The 6,074-nt window shown below is 36.5% G+C and overlaps 1 non-coding gene across 1 annotated transcript; it reads left to right on the forward strand.

Moving 5' to 3' along the window:
* Window positions 1-2,081: 2,081 nt before the first annotated feature.
* trnae-uuc (transfer RNA glutamic acid (anticodon UUC)) lies at window positions 2,082-2,153 on the forward strand. Its single transcript has one exon. It is a non-coding gene; the product is annotated as a tRNA-Glu (tRNA).
* Window positions 2,154-6,074: the final 3,921 nt, after the last annotated feature.

A 6,074-nucleotide genomic window follows, 5' to 3' on the forward strand; every position in this document is an offset into this window, starting at 1 on the left:
AAGTGTTTTAATAGTTTTTGGAGCTCTATGGCACAAAGGAATAACATACATTTACAGTCATGGAAAAAATATTATTAGACCACCTTTCTCCAATTAATTGTTCATTATAATGCCTGGTACAACTAAAGGTACAACTAAATAGTAGTGATGTGCCAATGAAGCCCCATGAACCGTTTTAATTGTTTCTGAGCCCACTATGGAGCTATTGGTTTAAAGAAAAAGGCTGAAGCAATGGTAACTGAGTGTGCTTTCAGCTCTTTGTTGAACAGAGAGCACCATCTAGTGGGCTCAGAAAATAATGACAATGGTTCATGAATCTTCATTGGCACATCACTACTAAATAGCTCATAAGAATTTGATTTAAGAGCTGATATTTAGCCATTTTCCATGGTTTTCTTGATAATGATTTTGGTTATTATCTAGAAAACCATGGAAAATGGCTAAATATCAGCTCTTAAATTAAACCAGTGATGTGCCAGCGAAGCTTCATGAACGACTTTCATTATTTTCTGAGCAGAACCAATAGCTCCATCTAGCAGGCTCAGAAAATAATGAAAATGGTTCATGAAGCTTCATTGGCACATCACTACATTAAACTGCTACTCATTATATTTGATATGATTATTATATTTGTCCAAACAAATATACCTTTAGTCAGTCATCAAAATGGACAAGAAGTTGAAGATAAATGGTGGTCTAATATTTTTTTCCATGACTATATCAGGCTTTAATACACACACAGTACTTATTAGTCGATGGATTGATTGTTGACAATGGAAAAAAATATAGAATATTAGACTTTCAAAAGATGAATTTGTGCTTGTGTAAAGATTTATATAAAGGTTGGAATAAAAGCACAGTGGCTGTTACAGCTCCTTTGTTGACAAAAAGATATTTTTGGAACATAGCTTTATATTTTTTTCAAGCCGTTTTCAGGCTTATAGAGGAAAGAAGTGCACTCACCATGCTCAAAGGGGCATTTTGCTTCATGCTTTAGGTCAAAAGTATGCTTTGTTTTCTAATCACACGACCTTAAATCACAGCAGCATGTGCCAGAGGCCGACAAGACACTACACAGTATAAACCTTTATCTGACATAAAGTGATGGTGATACAACAAACAATGAGAAAGAGGACACAGTTTGACCAACGTGGTGGTATAGCTGTAATGATATACAAAACTTTTGTCTCTTGTATACACTTGTAACTCCATTCTTGTAATTCCTTATCAGTAAAGTGGTGGCGCACCTTTAAACACACCTCCCTGCCTGTCTGGACTCTCAACCACGAGGTGTTTTTGTTGAGGACTCGTTTACAAAAACCTTCAGAAAATTGTAACCTGCAGCGTGCCAAAGGCCCCATGAGTGTAATGTGTCGGTGTGTTAGGATGTGTTGTGTTTTTGAACCTGATAAAGTGGTATAAAAGAAAATGCATGTGTGTGCTTATTTATTGAACTCATCAGCGTCTCTCAGTCGTCTACAGCAGATTTACAACCGATTCAGAAGTAGTTGGGACGCTGTGTAACATGTAAAAAAAAAAATCAGAATGCATCGAGTCCAGAATTACTTTTTGGGCAAAAATCATCATACTATAGTATTACTTTTATTTGATTAGGTCATTTTTTGACATCCCATAATATGGTGTTTTTCTGTCATTTCTGGTAATATTATGCTCTAATATGTATCAACAGACTATAATTGACCCATTTGGAGCATTTTTAGGCATTTTAAAAAGTGATTTTTATTTGACAAAGACCTATATACTATAGTATGACTTTTCGAAGGAGTAATTTTTGGACATCCCATAGTACGGTGTTTTTTTTCAGTATTTTTGCACAAACTATACTACCACATGTATCAACAGACTATAATTCACCATAATAAAATTTCACAATTTTTGACAAAAATCGACATGCTATAGTATGACTTTTTTTTGAGCGGGTCATTTTTGGACATGTTTTTTCACAAACTATTCTACCACATGTATCAACAAACTATAATTGACCTATGCCTTTTTTGGCATTTTAAAATGTCACAATTTTTGATAAAAATGGACACTATACAAAAATGTGTAGTATATATTCCCATATGGTCTAGCGGGTAGGATTCCTGGTTTTCACCCAGGCGGCCCGGGTTCGACTCCCGGTATGGGAACTACTCCTTTGGCAGATTAGGAATCAGGCCAGAGCATCTGTTTAAATCGAAGGACTGAAATGCCTTTGAGTATGCACCTAACCACTGAGCGCAGCAATGTGTAGCAGGGTGCCCGGGACTTTGGCCTTGATGCCCTGTGCCAAGATGGCCTTTGCGCCCCTGTCAAAGTTCCAGTATAAACACAAAGCTATTGACGCGTGTTGGGCTTATGGAATTATACAGCCATCCTAGTGGTCAAACCCGACCCACTCCCCGTCCTTCAGACATGCCCATCAACACATGGCTAATTTGAATATTCAAATGAGCAGTCAACAAATGGCTAATTTGAATATTCAAATGAGCCATGTGTTGATGCGCAGCACAGGTAAGCTAGCGGGACAAGCTGTTTTGATATGTTGTAACTGAACTATGTGGTAGTATTTGACAGGACTTAACATTTACGTTTTTATAGAAAGTATTATTGATAGGTAATTACCATTGTATTTGCCTATTTAAAGTCAGCTCTTTAACATTAAATTTTTGCTTCATGAAAACTAGCAATAGCTAGCTGGTTGGGATAGCGCTAACTTCTCCCCTACCTCAGGGACAAAGGCTCGACATTTAGCTGATGTCAATTTCACCTCAGGTTCCTTTTTATGGCAGGGAGGAGGCATGCCTCGTTCCTTACTCTTAGATGAACTCAGGCAGAAGATTCATTTTGCCATCTTTTCAAAACAGGTTCATTTGTCATTTTCCAAAAATGATATGTTCTTTGACTATGTTCTTTCCAATATATTTAATATATTGTGCACAGCACTGTGTCAGGAGAAAGTGTATCACTGATACTTCTGTGTTTAGGTCACAGTGGTGGCTATTGTCTTTCTGTAGCAGTATTTGTCTGAACCTTCTCACTTCTATGGCCAGACTTTGTACACTGTTTCAGTCTCTCTCTCTCTGTATTAATCTGAAAGGTAAAACCAGCGGAATTTAACCAAACGGCCTTTGTGCCCTTAAAAAAATGTGAACGGGAAGGCCAAATGGCCTTGCCCCTAAAATGACGAAATTCCAAGCCTGATGTGTAGTGATGTGCCAGTGAAGCCTCGATAACTATTTTCATTATTTTCTGAGCCCACTAGATGGTGCTATTGAAAAAGGCTTAAGCAATGGTGACTGAGTGTGCTTTCAGCTTTGTTGAACAGAGAGCGCCATCTAGTGGGCTCAGAAAATAATGAAAATGGTTCATGAGGCTTCACTGGCACAGTACTTTACAGTACTTTAGTAAACATACTTATTCAGATCCCACCAGTGTACATTCACTTATTAATGAATCCATTCCAAACTAAACAAAGTTTAAGTGTCATTTTATTACATGTTCAGTGTTTTACATCCATAATGCACATAAACCATCATGTAAATCTCTATTATTTTTAAATGCACAAGAAGAAAAAAAGCAAAGATAAACAAATCATGATGAATAATACTGATGCCTAGTACAAGTTCAGAATGGGTTTATGCATCTATTATTATGAACACATTTTGGTTGTTTCTTTGCAGCTATGCGTCGTCACTACAGGAAGGTTCTCGGTGCTCTGCAGAAATCTGACTTCAGAGCTGAGAGTTTCAGGTCGGGGAGCTGTATCATACATGTGGCATTAACAAGTGTAAAAGAGCACTTTCTGTAAATGAATTTAAATCGAGACATCAGCCAGATTCTGTGTTATTATCAGTATGCAACACTTTGCACCTTCCTTCTGTGTGTGTGTTTGGCTGTGTGTGTCTACAGGACGGTCTCTGCACACGAGTCACCGAAGTGAGCGTGCAGTTTCTGCTCAAAGTCTCTGTGTATTCCAGGTGGAGGCCGCCAGTCCTGAGGCGGGTAGAGGCGGCGCTGCCACTGCTGCTGCTGTTGTCTGGAGGAGAAGCTCGTCTCCTCGCAGTCCGAGTCCACCTGGATGCTGACCTGGGGCACGGGCGGGCGGGGCGATGGCGGGGGCAGGGGTGACAGGCTGGAGGTCTGGGAGAGAGCAGGTGAGTCGGGGCAGGAGATCTTCAGGTGCAGAGTGATGCTGTGGGACCAGCCAGGTTACACTTTTATTCTCCAGCTCACACACAAACACACAGCGCTGAAGATTTGAGTTACATTCACTGAAGGTGCAGCGTGTTACATGAGTTTAAAGACTGTAGAGGGCGCTGTTCACCAAGCAGAGCGACAACTGGAGCTTTCAGTTTCTCACAAGGAAGGAGAGAGAGAGAGATTTTATTTTTTATTTTTTTTTTTCTTCTTTTTTTTGCTGGGACAGTTAGATTGTATAAATTATATGTTGACTGTAATTCAATGATTGTAAATATTGCTTTCTTTTATTGTTATTAGTTTTTCTTTTCTTTTAAAATGAATAACAGAATTATAATAATTTATTGTAAATATTGCTTTCTTATCTTGTTATCTTTTTTCCTGATGCTTGCTTTGGCAATATATACATTGTTACGTCATGCCAATAAAGCCAATTGAATTGAATTGAATTGAATTGAGAGAGAGAGAGAGAAAGAGAGAGAGACAGAGAGAGAGAGAGAGAGAGATAGATAGATAGATAGATAGATAGATAGATAGATAGATAGATAGATAGATAGATAGATAGAGAGAGAGAGAGAGAGAGAGAGAGATAGCAGGTTGTACTAGGAATCGAAAAGGTTTGGAAAGAGGATATAATGTTAAAAAACAGCTAATTTTAACACTCAGATTGCTTTTTCATCCCTTCGTAAGTACTTTATGTTTAAAATAAGGCTAACTAATAATTTTCAGCGACATTGTTAATAGACTTATTTTTTTAATAAAACTGCATTTATTTGATGATAGATCGTTTTAGATATTTTTTTAGCAATGAAAAAGCCAAATATGAATTTCTCCAATATGTGGACTTTTTAAAGTGGTTGTCTAGCATAAAAGTAAACTGAATATATCTTGTTTTGGACTAATTGATCAGGCAAAACTAGTAATATGAGCTCAGTCATTTTACTAACAAACAGAATAATTAAACTGGCTTAAAGTCGAGACATTGTAACTGTTTTTTTTATATATATACTAATTTTGACTTTTTAAACTGTCTTTGAGTACCTTTTTTAAAGGGCTTCACAAATAAAATGTATTAAATTATCATTATAAATCGTCAGACGAGTGACAATAAATATTAGTTGCAGCCCGAAAACAAAAAAACAAAAAAATCTAGTATTCACAAATAATTTTTGACAAGTTAGTAGTGATTAATAAACCAATTAATGTGCTTATTATACAGGTAAACAAGATGAAAAGGGTTTGTGGGAAATGGGATATTTTCATCCCTTTATATGTACTTTATGTTTAATATAAGGCTGATTATGTTCAGCGACATTGTTAATAGACTTATCTTTTATAACACTGCAACTATTTCAATGTCAGATATTTTTTAGCAATAAAAAAGCCAAATATTAGAAAATAAATCTAGTATTCCTAAAATATATTAGAACAAAACGAATAATTTTGGTCAAGTTAGTAGTGATTAAACCAACTAATGTGCTTATTATAAAGGTAAACAAGACGAGAGTCATGCAGAAACACAACACAAGTTTAAAAGGATGAAATACAGGAAAGTCAGGAGAAGAAATGTAAAAATGTATCTTCACATTTGAGCTACTGTTCAAAAGAAACAACCAAAATCTGATCATGATGAATCCATTTGAACATAAATCTTTTTCAAATTCTGCACAGAGTAAAACGGTTTCACTGCAGAGGTGAATCATCATGGCTCTCTGTAAAAGCATCTTTAAAAAATGTGATTTAAGGGCAACATTGATGTCATTTTAGTATAAATCCACCAAAGTATTTTCCACAGTTCAAAGCTCTGACTGTCGGTCTCACTGCAGGTCTCACCGGCTCTTAATGTTTAAAAAAAAGAGGTATTTCTCTTG

The sequence above is a fragment of the Centropristis striata genome, chromosome 19 (assembly GCF_030273125.1).
Source record: "Centropristis striata isolate RG_2023a ecotype Rhode Island chromosome 19, C.striata_1.0, whole genome shotgun sequence".
Taxonomy (NCBI): Eukaryota; Metazoa; Chordata; class Actinopteri; order Perciformes; family Serranidae; genus Centropristis; species Centropristis striata.